General features: G+C 36.2%; 1 long non-coding RNA gene across 2 annotated transcripts in view; it reads right to left on the bottom strand.

Moving 5' to 3' along the window:
* Positions 1–25,376, bottom strand: part of LOC122140131 — an 84,224-nt gene that overhangs the window by 29,933 nt on the left and 28,915 nt on the right. For both annotated transcript variants that reach the window (XR_006156836.1, XR_006156837.1), the window contains exon 2: positions 11,412–11,585. This is a non-coding gene — a long non-coding RNA (uncharacterized LOC122140131). The remainder of the gene's footprint in view (positions 1–11,411; positions 11,586–25,376) is intronic.

The raw sequence follows: 25,376 nt of genomic DNA, 5'->3' as shown, positions 1-25,376 counted from the left end.
TAACTAATATAATACAAAATATAATTAAATAAAAAAATAAGTCAATAATGTATTTATATTATTAATAATATTGAATTCATATTATTATTACAAATTAAAATTATTAGTGTAGAAGAAAAAAGATATTTATATGATAATTATTAAAACTATTATACAATTGAATTATTAAACAAAGAATATTAAATTAAATATAATTATTAAATATAATAACTACTAATTATAGTCTCAAGCTTTGATATTTAACAACTTTATGACAGAAATATTATAGCCAAAAAAAAAAAAAACATATGTTAGGAATACACAACACATTTAAAGTTCCTTCTGTCCACTGGAAATAAATCAGTGCTTACCTAAAAACCTTGCAAACCTTAAATAAAACATCGCCCTTAATCAGTGCAACACAACTTTTAATTTATTTTGCTTATTAACTCACAATATCACAAAAAATGACAGAAGTCTGCCCACAGAATGGAAACTGTTCAAACATCCATGAGAATAGCTGGTAATGCAACTGCATGAAGACAATTCCAAGATAGTGTTTCAGCATTGTCCATCTCTATTTCTGACCCTGAGGCCCAAGCTACTCAGCCCTGCTCTCATCGATTGGTGTCAGTTGGCCATTGCTATGACAACTGAAATGTCCTTTGGGTTACTATGACATCATACCCCCTTTGACCTTGCCCTCACATAAGTCCGTACAATAGAGAGTATGTGAAAAGGCATTCAACTTTTTTCGTCCGACTGGTGGTTCTGACACTGATATTCCTCAGCGAGGACAGAGACAGAGGGAGAGAGCACTCCATCCCTCTACAACAGCAAACACTTCATGCGTTTCTCTCAGCCCTAGGGAGCCATAATAGAAACCCAGAGGCCTATTTAAAATTTCATCTGATCCTATTAATTATTGTGAAAAGTGTGTGTCAAACTCAGGTTGATGGTAGTCAAGCTCTTCCTGCCATTTTGGGGAGATAAGATGTCAGTTATCTCTTTGGGAGGTTAATAGACCAACCACATAATCCTTTCCCTTCTCTGCAGATTTTGTGGTATTTGCATTTGGTAAGCTGATATGGTCATTCACTTGAGAGTGTGACTGCATTCCTAATGAATTTCCACACCGCCTAAACCCAAACGAGAGGACAGGAAGCATCTCCACTCTCATTCATTATCTGTCTTCAGACATCCTCTCACATATGCTGCCTCTTCTTCTGGAAACCTCTTCTGTTCACTTTTTCCCTTCATCCTCATCACCGGCTTCTTGACGAACAGAGGATCCTTTACAAGGACCAGTTGCTTAACTTTGGAGATTAATTAAATGTGTTTAATGCCGTTAAAGACGAAGCGTGTTGTTTCTGCACCACTAGTGGCACCAAACAGAATTACAAAAATAACGTCTGCTGTCAAACAAGTTTCAAACCCTCCCCCGTCTGCCACTCTTTGAACAAACTGCCCCAACCTCACGCCATTGAGTAATGGCTGCTGAAAATTCAGCTTTGTCATCACAGGAAAAAGTTGTTTTTACTGTATTTTTGATCAGATAAATGCAGCCTTGGTGAACAAAAGGGACTTCTTTTTAAAAACATTAAAAAAACTGAATTAATCACATCCAAAACAATAGGAGGGAAAAACATCTACAAAATTGCAGCCAATAACTGCAGGCATAATCAGTTGTGAGAACACTTCAGTTCCCAAACATTGTCAAGGAGCTCTGATCAAGGGCTTGCTGTGCTTCTAAATAAACAGTGACAAAATGATGGCTATTAACCCCAGCTACCTCATTTGCTGCCCAATTGGTTTAAAAAGACTTGCACACGGCATGAACTAATTCCAGTGAGAAAAAAAAGAAAAATGCACCTAGTTGATTTCTCATAGAGTCGTTTACGAGTACAATGAGAGCAGACACAGAACATTCCATGCCTGTTTTATTAGTATTATTATTGTAAAAACATTTATAACATGTGCAGACATGCAAATGTGAGTGAGTCTTCTGACCTTTGCATATGTCTTGATGTTTTTTTTTTTGTTTTTTTTTTGTGCCCTTTTTTAATGAATTGAGGAAAAAAGATTGTGTGAAAATCAGGCAGCAGACGGGGATATTTTAACGCTGCGATCATCGAGGTAAGAGTATGTTTGCCCTTCAATCACACGATGCCAGAAAAACAAAAATCAACATCAACAGTCATTTCATTCTCTCTCCTGACATGCTCACTAAAGCTAAAAGACATTCCTATAATTCAAGGTGAGCCCCTTATGCATATTCATAAGGGCCATTACCTTGAAGAGGAATGTCAAAACTCACCAGAAGGAGCATGCTTTGTTTTTCCAAGGATAAATGTGTACATGTTTGTGTTACCACGATGACACTCTTTCAAGGGAAGTGTACACAAAACAAAAATTGCTTGTATATCAGTTTATGCTCTCTCTCTCTTTTTTCTCTGTCACACATGCACAAATGAGTTTTGCATCCAATGAATGTATCTGTCAACTATTCATCAATGATTTATCATTCTACCTGTAGTTCTTACTAAAACAATGGGAAGACGATAAACAGCATCCTTCCCAGAATTCCTAGCACATTGACCCGCAGATAAAGGAACGACTGTGCCTGAACAAACAATGTCCTAAAACACTTGCCACCACAATGTGCCTTTCAAAATCACCTGGGAGCTTTTGATTTTATTTATATATCTGCAGCACACTAATGTCCGTCACAATTCACCAACTTGCCAAAGAAAAAAAAAAAAACACTCATTACTCAAGTGAGTAATTTTGTTTCATTGTTTGTGATATGTCAACAAATAAAATTTGGATAATCCAATATAAATATTTTCTCCAAAGCAAAAACACAAATACAGTACTAAACTTAAAAATATAAAAATACTCAATTAATTAAAGTTATTACACCTTAAAGACAACATGAAATCAAACTAACCCTATATACAACCTTAATAAATAATCTTATTGTAAATGATTTACAATATAATTTAAAAATAACTAAGTTTTCTATTTTATTCTTGTAAATACAAAGTTTCAGTCTTCAGCGTCACATGATCTTTCAGAAATCATTTTAATATGCTGATTTGGTGTTCAAGAAACTTTATTATTATTATGAGTGCAGTAAATCAGTTGCTGATCAATATTTTTGTGGAAACTATTTTTATTTTTTTTTTTCAAATTTTTTGTTAAAAAGAAAGTTCAAAAGAACAGCATTAATTTTGTTGTCACTTTTGATCAACTGAATGCAGTTTTATGCAGAGTTTTAAAAACCCTAATACATAGTTTTATAACCCTATTTTTTAATATCTAAATAAAAAAAGTAAAATAATAATAATAATAATAATAATAATAATAATAATAATAATATATTCACAGTCAATTCTATTCACCCTGCATTTTTTCTCAATTAAATTATTGCTTCACTTGGAACTTCGTCAAATTATAAAGTGTTGCAAAGTGTTTAACGTTAAGGACAATTAAAGTTAAAAAGATCACCTCACAGGCTGCAGCCCAGCGTGGAATCAGTCCACATGTGTGAAGCATGCCCAGACTGAACCACACCACATTTTCAGCTCTGTTCAACAGCTCAAGACTCTGTCTGGTCTCAACCCTTCCCCCATCACATCCCCCATTCCTCTCTCAGACAGAATTACAAGCCATTACACACCTGTCTGGACACAGATGAACTTGAACAATAATCCCAGGTCACAGACTGGGCCCACTTGAGAGCCAGGAACTGGCTTTTGAAGGAACTTCTAACATTCTTCCACAGCTTAAGGGCTGGTGTAGAGCACACAGAGCCAGACACATTTACACCAGCATGTCTCGCTGTACTTCTTCCACACAAACAACACTTAAGGCTTTTCTGTTACTATGAAAGGACTGGATTATTTAGTTAGTTCAGTTTCAGATAACATCATCTTGTCAAATCAATTTTGTAATATAATATTAAAATATATTTACTTGTAAGTGGTGGTATGAAAACCCCACAGATGATTTCCCTCTAAAATATAAAGTAAACTGAGAAAACAATATAAAATGAACTTCATATGAAGAGACTTCACTTTAACAGAGAGCTCAGAATTTGAATGTACTTTAATGGTTGAGAGTTTTCACCTGAAATTAATTATTCCTGTATTCCTCATATTAATCCTGACATTTACACATCCAAAACTGTCAATATGCTCAGTATGCTTGAATAAATGGCATGACACTCTTCAACAATTGGGGCTTTAATTGGGGAGAGGTTAATTTTCTCTTTAAACCTTAAAATGAAACCTCTGCCACGAATGTAACCAGATAACATTTCACCCAGAATGTGACTTTCACATCCTCTCTAACTCCTAATTAAAAGTAAACTCCTCCTAGATTCTGGCATTGAAATGCATTGCAAATCAGCAGAGCTGCAGAAAAAAAACACCTTACATAGACTCCAGTCTCCACACTCAGGTCCTAACACACTGCTAACTTTTTGTATATATTTATTTGTTGCTTTATTTTTAACATGTAAGATGTAAAAACAAAAAAAGGTTCTCAATCAATTAAGCTTTTAAATAGTTTTCATTTATTTAAATAATTAATTAGATAAATACAAAAATAACTGCATATCAGTAATTGCTTAGAAAAAAAAAAACCTAAATAAGAGTTTAAAGCATTATTTTTATTATTTTAACTTGTTATGCTGATAATATAATGTGCAATGAAAAATCTGTTTCTAGACAACTCTCATATGAATTTTAATAAATATGTTAACACTTAATGTTTATTTACTTTGAAAATTTACTTATTTACTTAATATAAAATAATATTAATAAAGTAAAATATATTTTACATGTAAATAAATATTTTAAAATATGTAAAAAATCAAATTAAACACATACACACACACAGACACACAGACACAGACACACACACACACACACACACACACACACATATACATATATATATATATATATATACATACACACATAAACAAACACTTATTATACAAACATGTTTCATATGCATTCAAGCATTTCCACACAAATAAATTTCACATCTTGACATGGAAACGGTTGCTTCAGACAACCATTGTGTTTGTATATAAACATATATATGTTTTATGTGCATTCATGCATGCATGCATTTCCACACAAATAATCTTCAAATCTTGACATGGAAACTGTTGCTTCGGACAACCATTGTATCATCAGAATTTTACATTTCTAAAGTATCACACAGCTGTGCTTGCTGTCTAACATTCATCAGTTTGTCAACTTGATACCCAGCTCACCTCTCTTACTTCTGAGGTCAAAGGTCATCACAGATCTGTCAGTGATTCGTGTCATTTTCTTGTCAACCAAACAGCTGTCCAGACCAGGTTTTTTATTTATTATTATTATTATTTTTTTTTTTTTTTTTTTTTTGAGGAATCATTATTGTGTGAATGACTTTTTTTTTTTTATAATTATTTAGGAAATAATATTTTTCAAATTATTTTACAAATGTGACACTGGAGCGAAACAAACAAGGCAAGTTTTACTTGTCTGTAAGGAGAGGCTTATCTACAAACTCAGTACGGAGTCTCTCTTGTCTGCAGAGGTCAAAGGTTATGTTCACTTTGGGAATATCATCAGGGCTGCCGTCCCCCTCGGGGAAGTAAACTTGACTCACCTCTGACCCCCACAATGCGGGTCGGCTCTGGAGATCACGGCCGAGCAGTCTGTCTGCTTATCGTCAGCGGTTCAACACCCCCTCCGTCATCATCAATCAGACACAGCCGTTTTTCCCGGCCCCCTAATCAGCACTGCCATCAATAACCACACCACTGATTTACCATTCAGCGAGTGCCACGTCCACCGCACACCTCCCATTAATCATAGACATTATGCCAAAGTATTTGGACTGTCAGGGATGACTTAAATTATTTGATAAAGCTGTAAAAATAAAGCTCATATTATTTAGTGCATATTTTATCCAAAACCCTACATTCTGTTTTATAAAAGCAGCTTTAGACTGAGAGATTAGTTAATCCTCTATTAAATGAAAAGCGCTAGAAATAATGGCACGGCTATTCATATCTAAGGCTATTAAAAGCACACAATCCTATTCTATGACTGTTATTCTAGTTCTCTAAACCTTTTATAAAACTGAATATTCCTGTAGAAGATGGATTTTTTTTTCAAGATATAAAAACTAGTATGAGAAGTCCCTTTAGCAAGTGGACGGAAGCTGAGACCTATCCACAGCAGAGCATTTATCAGCCCCCTAAGTGGCTGTAACAAAAGCAATGCTCCCTGGGAGAGAACCTGACAGCAGTTTTTCCCCCTTATCGATCGCCACGCTCGCTCTGAGTGCTCCAGTTTATGACAAAAGAGTTCACGACACCACAGTCAGAAAGTCAATACCGTGATAAATACTCTCCTTCTGTTGGTCCCTTGTCCGGCACTTTACCAGGCATTTGCCATGACAGTTATTACTGCTGCAGTAAATCTGTGGCCAGTAGAAAAGAAAGAGAGAAGGAGACAGAGAGGGAAAGACAGAAAGGGGTGGGGGGGGGTTTGGGAATTCCAACACCAAATTTATGAACCCAGGATGCTGTTTACTTAATTTAAAGACTCACCACACAGGGTCAGTCAGTCAGATCTGAGGATTTGATGGGATGTTTACATCCACAGTTAAGTTTAAAGAAATAGTTTAACCAAAAATGGAAATTATAATTTAATATAATTTAATATTATATTTATTACTTAATATAACAAAATCAATATGTTGCTATTTTCAGGTGGAACAGCTCATTTTAAATACTGTGGCTATATTTAAAATCAAGTACATTAAATATATTATTAATGCTTAAATAAACTAATAAAAATATCTATTTTGTTTTTTATCATTAAAAGTCCACATAAATTGTGCACCTTAGTCCAAGTCTTCTAAAGCAATAACAAATTCAACTAATTTGTTCAAAAGTGGAAAATATTAGCTGGTTCTTTTCAAGGAATCAGTTGATTCATTCACATCAGTATGTGAATGGATCAACTGATTCACTGAAAAGAATCATTTACTCCAGTTCAACCCAATGACTCAATGACCCAGTCGCAACAGCTTTAAAGTATTAGTGAATGACTTTGACTGTCAGAACACTTGAAATATACTCCACAAATTGTATAAATGAAGAAAATGATATACATTTGAAACGACATAAGAGTAGATAAATAATTGCCTTTAAGGAACTCATCTTTCTCTCTGTGGATTTCCTGCATTGACTAATTTATATCCCAACAATACTATTTCCTGTCACTTGCAAAGTAACAACTGTTAGCTTGCATTTTAAATTGAAATTATTTAATGAAAATCTTTATTGCATTTATGCTTAAAAGATTTTCTTTCACAGAAATGTGACATTTCAGCCTGTTTACCGTTTAAGGGAATTAATGTAACGCTACACACATTTATGGTATTAATGTTCTCAGGGACACTTGTTTTATTTGAATATTTTATTTTTATTTAGTACATTTTCAGAGAGACAGTTAAGCCCTAATCCAAAATAAATCCGGTTAATGTTAAAATGGCCATGTCCCTCTGCTTGGAATAACATTAATCAATATGGAAGATTATGCCGATGGAAATTAAGTTATGTAAAATGCCCCATTCCTGTACCAGATTAATATATCCTTGCATATTTATACATCTGATATTGTGAAGAAAATCACATTACACTGTGTAACCTCAAAAACCTGCTAAGTGTCTTGCAAGAGAAACGTATCGCATGGAGATTACTACTTTACAGAGCACATCGCAAGACACTGCTCCTATAAAGTACAGCTAAAACCTTCCTTGAGCTATAGAGAGATCCTGGAAACAAGGGCTGTCCAGAAATGACAAGTCTGAGATCAAATCCATCCCTGAGGAGCGAACTATCACACTGGATTTACTTCAGCAGGGCGGTGTGTAGATACCTGGAACGGGTTCCTGTCGTGAACACAGACCTTCCAGATATGAACAGCAGTCAAAACAGAACCATGCTGTTAAAGGGAGGGAGCGTATACCGAGGAATGAACATTTGCTGACTCATTTCTGTAATTTAACAACTAGGTTGAACTAAACAGCATGTGTCTCTCACCAGGGAGTTTATTTATTCCTAAACAGGTTTTAAATATAAATAGTTCAACCAGAAATATAAATTCTGACATCATTTACACACCCTCATTAATTCCAAACCCGTATGACTTACTTCCTTTTTTAGAAAGGTGGATTTTGGTTTAAAGACTGTTCTGTCAAGCTACAAAATGACTAAAAAACACTATAAATGTATAATTAAAGTAGTCCATATGACCTGTGCAACATATTCTAAATCTTTTGAAGACATACAATAGCTTTATTTGAGGAAGAGACCAAAATTTGTAACTACTTAATGTAATTTTGTGCTGAAAATCTGAAATAAACTATAAAAAGGCGGGGAATGCAAAAATGGCCACACCTTTGTTGGTAAGTGCCATTGGTTCTAGTGTAACTGACATAAGCGTTGCCATAATAAAAAATAAAAATAAAAAATATATATATAATTTATTTATTTATTTATTTTTGTAGCATAAACCTTGTCAAATTTTAGTTTTGTAAATTATGCCCATTTTTATTGTTAGGCGAACTATCCCTTTAATCACTTATGAAGAAAAGTTGCACATAAAACTGAAAGAAAAATCCTTCCTCTTAACACAAACAACGTTGATTGTCATTGTAAGTTAGACTGGCTTAATGTAGGGTTAGTTTAAGGCCACCTTTGCCTCCATAACAATACAGAGTTAATTTGAATATGTTCACCACTGATTAAAATTTCAGACCCCTAGACCTTGTGTTCCCTACTATAATATTGTCAGTCATAGACAATGCTTATTTGCTGCCCTAAATTTCACAGAAACTCTGAGAGAGAGTTTCCTGCTGCTCATAAAAACATTCAAAGATTCAAGTGTAGTGGTTGCATATTTAGTAAAACTTCACTAATTTGTCTCATACCAACAGAACGCACGCTGATTAATTGAAAGTGTTACATACGATGGCTTCTCTCACTAAGACGCATTTAAAATCCTCAAAATATCCCGAGGAACTTTAGAAAATATCAAAATCATCCCTATGCAGCTGTCACATATGGGATGGGCTATGGCACCAATATGTAAGCAAATCTACTTGGAAGTATTTTTTAACTAAACAAGATTCTTCCATATTAAGGACAGATAAATGTACCTAGATCAAAAGAAACCAAGTCTGATTCAATGGTTAAGCAATAGTTACAGGAAATATCCCGTTACCGTTCTGCATTTTGTGCAAACAAGTTGGCATTATCTCATCGAACCAACAGGATTCATATCCTCACTAAACTGCACAGAGCAGCCTAGGGCAGAGTAAATCGCAGAGACCCACACTCTGCCGTCCCCCCTGCAATACGTATTAAACTGTTGAGTGATAATGACCAGAGAGAGGGTGAAGAGGTGGATCAGGAGGTACAGCGAGATTAGGCCCTGTGCGGTTGCGCTGTGCCAGAGTGTAGTCATGCGTCACACAGAGGCTGTTGTTCTGCTTAGTCCCTGGAGTGAACAGGACACTCATGGCTCCCTCTGATAACTTGTCGCACCATGCAGATGAGCCAAGACTACCTCAGCCCACCAGATTTCCACACTCTCGCACACACACTCAGACACAAACTTCTGCTGTAGATGCGTTGATTTATAACTAGTCAAACACACGCACGCTGTTCGCATGCAAACAGATTTGCAGACTGCACTTCCTTCCTACACCATCCTCCACTCTACATAGCTTGGTGCAACTTATTCTGGGCTTATTTTAGTTATGAACCAGGCACGTAGACAAGAAAATGCTGTTTTATTGATATGTGAAGTCACCATTCAGGGGCGGATAAATCTAAATGAATGAAGAGGAATAATATAGGTAGTTAAGACCAGCTCATTCAAGTCCAAGACCAAAAAAGAGAGTCTAATTTAAAGGGATAATTCACCAAAAATGAAAATTCTGTCATTAATTAGTCACCCTCATGTTGATCCAACATGGACCATTTTAACGATGTTCTTACTACCTTTCTGGGCCTTGAACATGTTAGTTGCTGTGCAGGGTCAGAAAGCTCTTGGATTTCATAAAAATATCTTCATTTGTATTCCGAAGATGGGTGAAGGTCTTACAGGTTTAATTAATGACAGAATTTTCATTTTTGGTTGAACTCTCCCTTTAAGTAAAGACAAAGACCAGAAAAGAATCAAGACTGAATCCACATGCTCCCAAGTTAATAACAAGACCAACACCATGAAAATATGATCATGAAACCGGACTTAAAGGCCAAGACCAGTACCATAAAAATAGCTCTGAAGCATGTGGACTCGATCTTGACTTAGTCTCAATCCTTTTTTGGCAATGGTCTTGACTCCAATTCAAACCTCTTCTGGTCTCTTGACTCTTACTTTTCTCATTTACAATACTGGATATTTTGATCACTTCCTACTATGTCTCAAGTGAATATCTTTATAAGATTAAATGGCACAAACTTTTCTAACTTTAGCAAATCAAGCGACTTAATAGTGTTCAGTGTTATAGCCCAAATTTGATACACACTAGAGTGATAAAAACTCCCTGACTTCTGGAAACTGCTTAAAAGCCAGCCAATCAGGTGTGTTTTCCAAAAACTTCTGTTGTTACCGAAGAGTTCAATGGAACTAACAACCATAGTTAGGTAACGATGGTTTTGGGAAATGCATCCCAGATTGGAACTGGCTGTTTTTTTTGTGCAATATGCATCAAAAAGTCTTGTCCCTCAAAAGAAATGATGGTAAGGGGTATTTACACTTGGACACTTCAAGTGTTTTAGTAATGAAAAAACATATGATCAGCAACTGCAAAACTTATATCATCTCATAACACTTGCCATATGGGGCCTAAAATTCGCATTCATATCATCATTGCAAAGATGCATTTATGTGGCCTAGTGTAAATGGAGCATGCATACTCAATTAGTTCGCAATCATATCCCTGAGGTTGGGAGTAGGTGCAACTACTGTGCCCTTTTAAAACAGTACTGGCTTTGGAAGTCTTTCATGGGGGAACGTTCTAGAAGCTTGTCTCCTCCGTTTGAATGTATTCATCCTCTTAGAGATTAGGTGACCCTGTGTCGCTAATATAATCTGTTGAATGAAGTCTCATAGAGACATTTGCATTAAATTCTGCCTGTCATCCTTAGGTGCTTCTTGACATTTTAAGGTCCCAGTCACAGTTTAGATCTCCTGTCTGCAGCCGTTGACCAAGCTCAGTGTTCAGACACATTGTGTTAAGCCTAAACTTAAACGTCCTCTTTTTTTTTTAAAGACCAGATTGTCTCTTTAGCTATGTCTCACATTATTTCTCCAAAGCCCACCCATTTTTAAAAAAACTGTTACCTGAAGTGTGGAAGATCAGCTTATCCCGCAAGCTGAAGAACTCTCCTCTAATCCTCACTGTCGCTTTTATTCCACCGCAGAGCCGGAGAGTGCCAGTCCCAGCAGAGCAGACCTATTCATGTTCCCCTGCCCTCTCTGTTCACACCTTGCCCTCCGCTGGCATACCACAATCCCCTGGACAAAGAGAGCAGGAAATCTCTATTGTATTACAGTGCATCTTGGGTTACTTCCAAAGAGAAGTCTTAAGAAAAAGAAATGGTTTGATAAGAGCAAGGCAGTCATCATCAATCAGTCTTATGAAGAGTGCTGCACAAAAGGTGATAAAGCTGGGTTATCAGAACTTTAGCAGCAAATCCAGCAATATTTACCCTTTATCACACCACTTTGCTGGGTTTAAACATTCTTTACATCTGTCCTACCCATTGTGAAACGTTTAACTTTAAGACGTATGATCAGACTTGACAATTACAAGCATTCGCTTAACGGTTTTATCCAAAGCAACTTCAAGTGCATTCAAGGTATAAACCTTCTTTTTGTGGGAATCAAAAAGTAAAATTACTTTTTAGACTTTTATCACTTGATTTCCAGTTAAGGTATCTAAAAAGAAAAAAGAAAAAAAAGAAAAATTTACTTGATACTGCATTAGATGTTTTGTTATAATCTAATTCTTACAGTAAAACAAAATATACTCATACTGAAGATACATTTCCACAAGACAAAAGTGTTGCTTCTCCAGTAAATGTATCTTGTTTTACAGATCTTAAGATGTTTTACATTTTAATAAAAAAAGACAAAACCAATCATTCAAAAACAGTTTTTTTTTTTCTTTCCAGTGTAGCACAATGCTCTCCCAGTTGAAACTACAGAACAATAAATAAATGACTACGATTGTCCACATCACCCACAACGACTCTCTAATGACCCAGTGTTTTGGTGTATGAAGAGAAATGAAGGGTTTTCATATTTAATTATGGGGGATCTAGCAAATAACCATGTCCTCATTATTTTGGCCAAGAATGACTTATTAGCATTCTTGGTTGAACATCATTCCATCAGCAGTCAGCAGTATAAAGGCAGATTACTCTGTGGAACCCTTTCTCTTTAATTACAGTGTGGACAGCTTTTTTTTCAAAGGTGAAACTATTCCCCTGTTAGGTGTGGCTTCTGTTTATGAGGAGACTGAGCTCTCTTTTTTGTGGCTTTCATGTGGCAATTAAATCTGTCTCCTAACACTGGGTGGCGGGAGGTGCTAAGACAAGCAAATGTCTGAACGAAAAAAAAAAAATCGCTTTTGGCTGAAGGCTTTAACAAACATAATTAATTACTCCAGACAGGTATGTATTGAAAACATTCTGATCCAAGCCTGTGAGCCATTTAGATCAGTGGATATATTCAAATAAGCTACAGCGAAGACACAGGAAATTAAGCCAAATGTTTCTTAGAAGTTTCTGAATGTAGGAGGAAAGAAAACAGTTTTCATGTTTTGTCTGAGGATGTTTTAAATCACTTTTACATGACTCTTGGATATGGTTTGATGTGTGGTAAAAGAAATATTCAGTTCAGTTCAGTAGGGTTAAGCTCTATCAGAATTTGCGCCCTAACATTGATGACCACTGAAAATAGTTTTGATTTGTCCCTCAGTACTTTTTGTTTAGAAAGCAAAAATGTGGTTACAGTAATGCATTTACACAAAGTAAATAGGGCCAATGTTCCAGAGGTTTTCAAACCATAAGAGTGAATTAAAAATGAATCATTTGAGCTGTAAAGCTGTCTCTAGTTAGCCTATGTGTTACAAGTTTGATTCCTGTGCATTTTTGCAATTTAAAAAGTGTATAGATTATGTCAAATTCCTTGCACGTTTCTTACAAAATGTCACATGGTCACACTGAAGTTGAAAGATTTTGCATTTGTATAAATTTTTTTTCTTTGATAATTGCTACCACAAATGCTGCAAATAGAGCTCAACCTGCATTAAACACATTTTTATAAGCATATTTGTTTAGACTAAACCAGATATTTGTGTGTGTGTGTGTGTGTACAGTATATATATTTGAACCTACGTTTCTTACTCAAATTACCCGCACAAAGAGATTCCACCCCTCTAGCATATTAGCAATTCAATTGTTCTTCTCGGAGGGTGGGGGAAAAAAAATCCCAGAGTCTTCTGACACTTCCCAAATCAATCACGTTGTTTCTACCCTCTCGACAGAGATAAGGTGCAAAGAGAGCAAAAATTCCACACCATTAGGTCACTGTAAGAGAAAGTGTCTAGACGTTTATTTGTGTCTCGTGTCTCTCAGTCTCTCTTTGAAGGCGCGGGGTGGCCCCTCTGTCAGGTGTGTCCTGACGGGAGGAGGCGTGGGGCGTGGGGTGGGGGGTCTGGATCAAGGTGTGGTGCTTGCACTTTGATGTGGGGCCTGTCATGCTCCGTTGCCTCCTGATGCTTCTTGGCTGCCGTGGTGTCTACAGCCACAGACCAGGTAAACCTTGAGCCTCTTTCCACACACACACACACACACACATAGCACTGTCCTTTTTTGTACACTGTGACACAGGAGGTGCTGAGCTATTGAAAGGGTTACAATGCACGTCTTGTTGCCCAGCCTCCCACATTTCTCCATTCTGTGGTTACTGAGAAGACAGCTATGCAGTAATTTCAGAGGTATTATGCCCCAGGCAATAGGCCCCTGCAAACTTAAAGGGAAAAAGGTGTCTCAGGTAAGAATCAGGTTGAAGGCTGCATGATTTCAATTATGACATATTATTCATCGCGTCTCACTCCCTCAAATCGAAGCGCAGCCACTTCACTTGAGGCACGTCAACATGTCTGCGTTTTAGACGCAGGTTAATTTCTTGCCGGTCTTTATTCTATTATGATAACCCAGATGGCAGCTGGAGAACTTAATTCCACTTATATTTACCAAGTATGAGCAGAGCTGTTATGAAAACCAACACACTCTGAAGTTGGGTTGTCTGTTTGCACCACATTGCTCAGAAACATCATGCATGAGAGACTGTGATTGTGGTGTGCATGTGCAGCATATGCTGTGGGCGGCCTGGAATGTGCATGAGTAGTGAACACACACAATTGCACACACACACTCTTGTAGTTCTTGTAGTAACTTCAAATACTGACAATAAGAATATGACTATATGAATATGTTGTAGTAGGGTCACTCATCCATTTAGCTTTGTTGACTCTAAAAAATTTTCTTTGGAATAAAACATGTACACATATATATATATATATATATATATATATATATATATATTAGTGCTGCCAAACTATTAATCATGATTAATCACATCCAAAATAAGTTTTTGTTTACATAATATATTTTATATATTAGTATATATAAATACACACACAATACAGCATATATTTTGGAAATATTTACATGCATATACATTTATATACTTATATTCTAATATTTTATATAAATATATTTAATATATAAACAACATATTTTTCTTAAATATATACATGCATATGTTTGTATTTATAGATACATAATAAATATACACAGCACACACACATATTACGTAAACAAAAACTTTTATTTTGCATGCGATTGCGATTAATCCTTTGATGTTTGTTTTCGAATTATTCTTTGGCATCAGATCTTTTCAGTGAGTTGGTTGATTTGGCTTCATTAAACTAAATAATTCATTCATGAATCAAACTGATCAGGTTCTAGAGTTCAATTCACGGACTCAAAGAACTGGTAACAGTTAACAGCAATTAACAACTCACTAAATAAAAGATTATCAAAGAATAAAAACTTTTCATACAATTTCTCACATGGTGCTCTGAATTTCTCCTTTTGGAACAACATGAGGGTGAATAAATGATGACAGAATTTTCAAATTAGAAAAATAGTGGGTATTTTTTAACATACCCACACTTCTAATCACAGTACCTCACAGTTTACATTGTTATCCTCTTCCCAGGGGTTGAGCCTGTGCCCTTTGGCATTCTCATTGTAACAGTCAGCATTTCCCATCAAGTATCTAACTTTAGGTTTTTCACCTGTAACCTTTACGTCTGCACACCTGAAACTTCAGAATGACACGTTCTCTACATAAACACACCTTCAGTGCTACATGCACAGTCATTTCAAGTTTGGGGCCTCATTGGCATGAGACTGAACTAACAGCTTTTACAAATACACAAGCCACAAATATACTCTTTTCACACACACTCCGATGCACAGTTTAACTGCCTGTGACGTCATCTTTTGGTTAACAATAGTGAAACATTTCTACAAAGCCTTCACCTGGGACTTGGACCTGCATTCACTAACAACTTTCTTTGCTAGAGCTCCCTATTGCAAAGTCAAGTGTATTTTAACCACAAAGCCTGAGCCCTTGTGATGCTTCTACTAAAAGTGATTCACCTAATGCCAGATTTCCAATTAAAAGTTCTCCTTTCCCCAGGTTCTTCACATTTGGCTCAACACAACTCTCTCATTGACTCATACGTGTATGTTTATTGCAAATACAGCACATCAAATCAACCTGTGGTTAAAGGCTTGTTTTAACCTGTGATTAAAATGATTGTGAAAGCACATACCGGGCCACATATGCAATTGAGACTGCGACCTCTGCATTTGCAAACCAGGTCTTTATACATTAGGCTTATATAAGTGCATAATTAATTCCCACATCAGCATTTAAAACAAGCACAGTGGTAAATAAAATGATTTTCTCATAGACTGTATCACAACCTTTGCATAACTGAACAATAAGGTGTGAAGGTGAAGTCCATACAGTAAAGACTTTGTTTATAGAAGAGACTAGGGCTAGTTGTCACACTTACTCTGGTGAATACAGAGTCATTTAAAAAAAAAAAAAAAAAAAAAAAAAAAAAAAAAAAAAAATCTGTTTGAGCCCAAGTTGTCACAATTAATACATTTAATAAATAAATAAATAATCATATTACAATTCAATAAATTAAAATAATAAAACACTTCATATTAAACTTCATATTATAATATAAAATTATAATAAAATTAACTATTATTAATGAAAAATCCTTTAAAAATAAATATATCTAGGTTTGAAACCACGAGATATACAGTAGTCGAATGGCAACTAGCCCTAGTCTGCTGTTTAAGCAAGTAAGTATTCCCGGCGTGCGGTGAGTATTAAAGGTTTTTAGGCTATGTTGAGCACTTATTAAAACATCCCCAGCGTGTGATATACGAGTGTGTGTATTTTTTTGTTTTTTCAGAAGCATGTGTTACAGTATTTTATGTGTGCGAGAAACATTTTTTATAGTATTTTTACAGTGCATTTGAGGCAAATGGTTAAATTGTTTTCGGAATATGAAGTGTGTGTAAAAGCATTCAGAGAGAGTGTGGAGCATGCATTAAAACACTGTATGTGATGTGGGTGTGTTAAAATACTCTCTCTCTCTAGCCTTTGAATGGTTCAGCACTCACCATGTCTCACAGGCCCTGCCTCCACACATTGTGTAAATATTATTTTAGCAAAATAATATGCAGTTAATAAAGTTTAATTGATCTGTGCAGCTTTGCATGAAATCTGCATCAATCAAACAGAGCCTAAAATCTAGATTCATCTGCTAATGTTGATTTTCTATTTAGTGTTGGTTTAGAATTAATTTATGTTTAAGAAAGTGCCATTTCTGCTGTAAAACAACTGTTGAATTACTCAACTGATAAATATAAGTCAGATATAAAAGCAGCCAAGTCTACAAGCATCTAAAAATCCAAGAAAACATTAAAGCTTCATCACCAGAGTTGTTGTCTTCTGGTTAAGGCGTAAAATCTGCACAATCTCACCAGGTACTGTATGAGCAGTATTTCACAACCACTAACATTTTCAACTTTCATTTTTCTTCTTGCTTTCCCACCTCTCCAAAAAATGCCTGTAAGATGAAAGCGCGGCGGCAGTCCCTTATCGCTGTCTTTTGGAGCTCACCAAAAAAAATATGGCAGTTCCACGTTACAGGAGAAATAGCATTTGGGATTATAGTTCTAAGGACAACCCTGACTATTCACACTTGGCATTAGCAAGACAGCCTCAGTACAAGAAGGATATTTTTTTATTCCTTCAATTTAACTTTAATTACTCAAATCTCTGTGAGGGCACACAAGAAAAGCCCAGGCATTTGTGTCAAGAAGATTACCAGACTGCCCTGCCAAGTCCGTGCGTCGCTGCATCGTTAGATAGAATTCAAATTCAAATCCGGGCTAAAGACAGTGCAGCTGTCACCCCCCTGGCCTGCAAAGCACCCCTTGGATCAAAAATTAGCTGTCCTCCTCTGCCTGCTTCTCATCTCCTTCCTCTCCCCCCCTAAGGAACCTAATCCCTCTCTCCCCACTGACTGTGACAGCCAAAATAAAGCCATAAAACCCTCAAAATAATTAGTAATTAAAAATAAAAAATGTTTTCCCTTTCATTTTCAAGTCAGGTAGGGAGAGCCGCATAGGTGACAAGGGTGCCAGAAAGAGACTGTATTTTCTTTGCGATTCGAACGAAGATACATGTGCCCATGGTGGAGATGTATCAATCATGAACCGTCCATGCAGTTTTGAGAAGTGTTCCACTAAGCGTTAAGCGTGAACTTTTTTATCACAGTGCTGGAATGCGCAGATGTGTCAAACTGACACAGTCAGGAAGTACTTTGGTCTCATCAGTTTAGTGAGTAATCTTTCTACAGTAGTGCTCTCTTATATCTAAAGCACACTTACTGTTGATTGAATAAGTGCTCAGTTCACTTTTAAACATTGACGCACACATATTTTATTTCAATTTTATGAATAGAAATACCAAGAGAAAGCTATCCGATAGAATTCTCAATCATCTCATTCACAGTTGCTTGGCTGGTGCAGGACTCCCTTAAGAGTGTGACTAGGTGAATCTTTTGTGGGAAAATATTCTAATATTTAGGATTTATACAATATCCTTCAAAAAGTTATTGTTAGTAAGATTTTTGTATATAGTATGTATTATGCTTACCAAGGCTGCATTTATTTGATTACAAAATTCAGCAAAAACACATGATCCTCAGAATTCATTCTAATATGCTGGTTTGGTGCTTAAGAACCATTTATTGTTTTCAGCCTTGAAAACAGCTGTGCTGAAATTTATTTATTTATTGTGTAAACCATAATACATTTTTTTTTCTGGATTTGATTAATAGAAAGTTCAAACAGATGGCATTTATTTGAAATAGATCTTTATAAATGTCATTACTCACTTTAAACTATTTTAATGCTCCCTTGCTGAATAAAACTATTAATTTCTTCCAAAAAAAAAATAAAAATACTGACCCCAAACTTTTGAACAGTAGTGCATGCATAATAAATAATCAATACTGAATATTTATATCCAAAATACTGAATATACAATGAATATTGTAATGATACTGTAAATATGATGAATATTACAGAATGATGAATAATACAGAATATTCAGCTGCATTTGAATGGCTGTCAATGGTGAAAGGTGCTTTTTACAACCAGATATTGTAGTCGCAGCATCTATATCTGCAGTCTCTAGGGCCAGTTAAAGGCCAGAACCTCTTGTCGAATGCAGAGCCACCAGTAAAATCAAGTTAAAGTGATTTTATACCAAAATATATATTTTCAGACCATAGTTCATTTTCAAAACCTAATGAGCTGCCCTATTGCTGAGTGCCCAAATTTAAGGCGGCATCATAACCATGGAACTTTACAAGTGACAGACGTGGAATGCTCTAAAAAGGCAACTAACAGCACCAGTAATGTATCTATCAAATTATTTCTAAAGACTTTGCAAGTAGCATGTTACTAAGTTTAACTATGATTTACACATTTGGCAGACACTTACCCAAAAGTGACTTCCGTTCAATGTACACAAGTTCCTGCTTTGCCTGTGAATTGAACCCATGACCTTGGTGTTGCTAGTGTCATGCTCTACTGTTTAAACTACAGGAAGCCTGATGTTTTTTTTCTAATAACCGTAAAAGAACACATAAATACCTGGTAAAATAATCTGTTTTTAAATACACTGCATACTTTTCAGTAATGAATTACATATAACTATATTAAATTTTCTCACCCATCTTTAATTTATATTGTCAATCTGCAAGTGTGCTGCAATGCATTCTGGGATTTCCTTCTGTGAAAAGAACACATGCAATGCCTTACAATTTAAGGAAAATGAGTATCTCAGCAGGCAGCATAATTTTGGAACAACCATCGGGTCAGGATACTTTAAAATGCTGCCTCTGAAGGCGGGTTGCTAGGTTTTGGAACAGAGCACATGCCTACTTATGACTATTGAGTATGAGGGATTACAAGCAAATGGCACTTATTGGCTCTGCTGTCTTATTATTCACTTCCATTAAAATAGCTTGACATCATGGCTGTGGTTTCTCGCTGCCTTCTTACGCAGAGGCTCTGGAGTCCCCCACCCCAATCAATCAGGTCTGTTAAACCCCATAAGAGGTTCTGCAAAACCAGATTATAGTGCCATGGTTTGGAATGCTATGTGCAGCAGCTTGTTTTCCTGCTGGAAGAGCACCATACATGTGCTATAATTGATTGGCATGCTAAAATTACAGGAGCCTTGCAAGGTTATGAACGGAGCTAGCATGGGGCTGATACATTAAATGTGTCTGGCATAGCCAAGTAAAGCATCTGATTACAATTTCAAAGCAGAGACCTGGCGCTGATTAAAATCAAGAGTCCAGATGTATAGTCTGAAGCCCCCCTATGTGGCAACACTAAACAGGCTAAAGCAGCACCATGGGATGAAGCTAAGTTTATTACGGAGTTTAGACCTATGAATGGGCCTTACTACATCAGCCAATCATTTATGAGATTGAGTGAATTTGGGCAGAGCTACTGTACAGTCATTGATGCACTGAGATTCACAACAGACTCTCCAGAAAAAGCAAGTTCCTGCTAACTGATGAAGAAAGCGTGCATTTCAAACGTGCATCTCCTGAAGGAGTTTCCCAACTGCTTTCTGCCGACTTCTAACAAGCCGCAAAAGCCGGCTCGGTAACCCCACCCCCTCTTCCTCGTTCCTCTCTTGGCCCCGGGGAGGGGAAGGACGATTAATATCTGCCTACCTTGTTACCTAATTCATTATGGAATAGCAGTTAATTTGATTTGATATTATTTTAATAAAATTCAGTAATATATTAGATTGTTTCAGGCTATCAAAATAATTTTCCAATTATTACGGTTACTCAACCAAGTCTCTTTTTTTCCCCTTTGCGAACGGCAGTTGGTCTGACTCTGAATATATTAGCTCCAACAACTCCATCCCGTCTGAGAGAAGAAAAACTATATATGCATGATTACACCAGAAATGTTATTACTGGTAATGTGATGCCCGCAGAACTAAGAAAATGGCCTACAGTTAGATGTGTGATTCGCGCAACGTGGAGCCTTAAATGCTTTTGAATTCTGTCCTGTAGGGAGAAGTACAATTTTTTTTTTTATTATTATTATTTATGCACAAAATAAAAATGTGTACACACAAACAGAATTTCATTGAAATATAACACATACATCAATGAAAAAAAAAAAAAAAAACTGGAAGTACACTACAAACTTAAATACACTTTTCAGTAGTGGAGTAAAAGCTCTGTCTCATGCAAATTTTTATATGAATCAGGAATTCATATGACCTGCTATAAAGTCTGATTTATTTTATTTTGGTGAATCTATTCTTCCAGACAGTTTAAAATTCATCTAGTCCTTTGCAAAGCACATGGGAACTAGTGTTGATATTGTTAACTAAATCTAAAACTATTAAAAATAATATTCATTCATTGAAAAAAAAAGCTTAAAATATAAATTAGATGGAAAACTAAAATGGAATTTATGGAAAAATGTCTTGATGACTAATTGAAATTAAGTAAGTTTAAGGTTTACTAAAATTACTAAATTAAAATAAAAGTAAAGCTAAAAAGAAATATAAAAAAATAAAATGTATTTAAAATGTTCAAATTATTAATAAATACAATAAGTGAAAGTGACGTGACATACAGCCAAGTATGGTGATCCATACTCAGTATTTGTGCTCTGCATTTAACCCATCCAAAGTGCACACACAGCAGTGAACACACACACACCATGAACACACACCTGGAGCAGTGGGCACCCAGGGAGCAGTTGGGGGTTCTGTGCCTTGCTCAAGGGCACCTCAGTCGTGGTATTGCTGGCCCGAGACTCGAACCCACAACCTTAGGGTTAGGAGTCAAACTCTCTAACCATTAGGCCACGACTTCCCCTTAAAAATAATAGTATATAAATAAGACAAAACCAATCTACTAAATCTGATGGGTACAAGAAATCCACTTTTCAGTTTTAGGTAATGCAACAACGAATATTAAAATTTATTATTATTTTTATATATTTTTTTCCATTTCGCAAATGTAATTGAATTCAATGCAATATGAAACAAATATTCAGTTATAATAAAAAAGTGTTAATGTTGTTTTACCAATTTATAAAAACACTTTTTAAACTTTAACTAGTTTATGTTTTAGAAAGGTACAATTTCAAAGTAAATTCCACAACATCATTTGAAAAATACACTGATATTTTGATAATTTGAATAAACAATGTTCAGAGAATTTAAATGCTTAAGTAAATGTACTTGGCGTGAACTTTTATCTTCTCATGCCACATGAAGTTTTTTGGTATTTTTTTTTGTTTTTTACATAATCATGCCAAGATTTTATCTTGGATCAGAAACATAGAACAATGCACAATAAAGTGACTTCTAATTAACACTCTCTCATCGGTGAAGGATTGTTGGATTGCATTTATATAGAAATCATTCGCCAGACTGGGGACCAACATTCCCATAGTCCTCTGAGATCTGCGTACTAATCATCTAGGGAGGGTCACGATCTGCTTATCGGATGCTCTCGCCTCAAATTCTGACCGAAGGGCTCCCACAAAGCGATCCTCCCCTCTTCCCTAACATTCACACTGCCAATTCGGGAAGTCTCCTGCTGAAGTGAGGGACGCTTGGCAATGAAATAACGCTTTTTTGATGTTTTTTGATCATTCTGCTTGGTGCAAAGTTAGTGAATGTGTGCACAATTCGACATTTCCACCAAAACTTCACAGATTATTCTTTTGCAAAAGAAGGTCACTCGGCAACTTTCTTTGTCATTAAATAAATATGACAGCATTTAATGACTTTGTGACAAATTAAAAAGTTACCAAAGTGATTGAGCATGTTTTTAATTTTTCACTTGGAAGCATCTTGTTAACTTTACATTTGAATACACCAAACAAACTGATGGACCCATGGAAAATGAGTTTATGATAAAAACCATTACGTCATCTTCTGGAAAGAGCAAAAGGGCTTTTGAACACAAAACACGTTCAAAGGACTAGTTTACATTTGACGTCTAAGTCGAAATTCCGCTATGATAAATGATGGAAACCAGTTTGCTTTCACAAAGACATGTCCAAATCAGGCCACAAATGCCTCATTGTTGTCACTGGCCATGTTTTTTTTGTTAAACTGCCTGGGTCAGTTATACATTTAAGCATGTGCTACAAAAAAGTAGATTCAATAAAGGCAAAGATTCATTGTGTTGTGTCAGTGATGAATCACTTTTATATTATATACATAAAAAAAAAAAAAAAATTGTGTCTCGTGTTTATTTTAGAAAGACAGACAGACAGATAGACAGATAGATAGATAGATAGATAGATAGATAGATAGATAGATAGATAGATAGATAAAATTTTAAAGATGAAGATATTTTTTCCTGGAAATCAAGAAACAATAATTCTAAAATCAATTTCTTACACACAAACACACATATTTTCTCACACAAGTCTTACTCCACACTCACTGATGCATTCACATCTGCACACACAAACATGCACATACCCACACACAAAACGCACATGCACAATCAGTCACACGCATGCTTTTAATGGTTCCAGTTCACAAAGAAAAAAAAAAAGTACAGTAACTATCTGAAAACATGACAAACCACCTTTGACTACATCAGGTAACAATGCAGAGCCTTCTAAAACACAAAGCATTAGGAAAAAAACGTGTTTCTCGCTCCTAAGATTCAGCTGAAGTAGAAAATGAAAACTGGAGAATGACAAGCCATGATTTATACCTCCAGAAGCAAAGATAACAGAACAATAGCAGTGGCCCTCCAGTAAGTACACAAAGGGGATTGTTGAGGTTTTTTAAGCTTTAAGGCAGGCTGTCACGCTGAATTTTTCTGCTTAATATTGCACTTTCCTTTCCCATGGTCAACGGGGCTCATTAAAACAGTAAGACAAAAAGCTAATTTATATCACTGATCTGCCATTCATTCATTCATTCATTCATTCATTCATTTGTCATTAATGTTCCCTTTTTTATTCTTGGCTAAATGATGAAGACCCGGGTATCTCATTAGTTGTGTGCTCAGAAAGTCTTTTGATGCAGCCACTCACACTCCTGGTCAATATATCCTAGCTTCAACCATCTTATTAAGCTGCGTTCCAAGAACAGAACAGGCCACCAAGGGCAGCGAGCTGTCTTTCCTCGTATTAAACCAATCCTCTAATGTTCTGCAGACTAGAATATGTCCGGTGTATTATTTAAATAGTCGATCTCTTGATGCTTTTTTGTTTTCGTTTTTTTTTTATTCTGAGACACATTATTTTTGGAGACAACTGCATGCTGGAGGATACGACCCTCTCTGCCAACTCTTCCTCTTTAGCCTGATTCGAATAAAGAGCTTTGAATTAAGTGGACAGCCCCCCTTAGACTAACAGCAGTGTGCCTTTAAGAAAGCGACCATGCCAGAGAAAATAATTTTGATTGACGTTACAAGGAAATTTCCAACCCGGCTGATTTAATTGTGAATGCCAGGGGGCATCATCGGGGGCCAGGTAATAGCTCTTTTGCAGGGTGATTTTTTGATCTGGGCTTCTCCCCGTGGTAGCGTCCACACGGGCTCGGAGGGCCAGAGGGCAAAAGAACAAAGAGAACTTTATGCCTGTGAATTCCACTTCCTTGCCTTTGAAAACAAAGCTTCTGGAATGGGCAGTTAAACTGTGGAAGCAGATTCCCAAGCTCATTTGATGTTAAGTCTTTAGTGTCAAGAGTGGCATATTCATTTATGAAAAGCGAGAGAAAGAGAAAAAGAGCGAGTGAAGGAGAAAGGGAGGCAGCTGCATCTTCTAACAAACAGGCTTGCTGTGTCTTGGACGGAAGAGGTGTGGATGGCTTTTCAAATGGGCCTGGAGGATTAGGGGATGAGAGCTTAATGAGAAGCACATCGGGTGTCAGCTGACTGAGCTGTCAGACGACGTACTGCTGCGGGCTGGGGAGCGGGGCGAGGGCGAAGGACCCCGAACCTGCTCCTAGAGCTGACGCCGGCTGGCCGCTGAGCGACCTGTCAGATTGTGAGCTCAAATCTCGAAACCAATCAACGCTGACCCCCAGAGCCAATGGCTAGTCAATCTAATCTACACCTGTAACAATTTAAAGCAGTTTTACATAAACAAATGTGTATAGGAACATGTAGGGATGAAAAATAAATTGAGAAAGTAGCATTTTAAGCCACTGATCAAACAAATACAAGTTATTATCCACAATTCTAAAGTGTTTCTGTGCATTTGCTGAAGTCCATCTTCGAGGCCATATGATATTTTGGTCCCATGGTTCATTTAATGGTCTGCAAGGTAAAAAAAAAATACAATTACATTCACTTAGTGAACTACAAGTCACACAATTTGAGATGTCCTTAGAGTTATCTTAAGCAGGACTAATTAATTCATCAATAACCTGAGCAAGTATGCGGCGACAGACATTATGTCCTTCTTTATCAAACACTTTCATATATACGGTATGAACATAAATTCCTGCAAATCACACAAAACCTTGCATGTCTGGAATATTGCTTATTATCACTTTCTTTCCAAGCCTGAACTATTCAAAAGTTTATGACGCCATTAAATTCAA

This window comes from Cyprinus carpio, chromosome B17 (genome assembly GCF_018340385.1).
Source record: "Cyprinus carpio isolate SPL01 chromosome B17, ASM1834038v1, whole genome shotgun sequence".
Lineage (NCBI taxonomy): Eukaryota > Metazoa > Chordata > Actinopteri > Cypriniformes > Cyprinidae > Cyprinus > Cyprinus carpio.
This window is presented reverse-complemented; position numbering and strand designations above follow the sequence as displayed.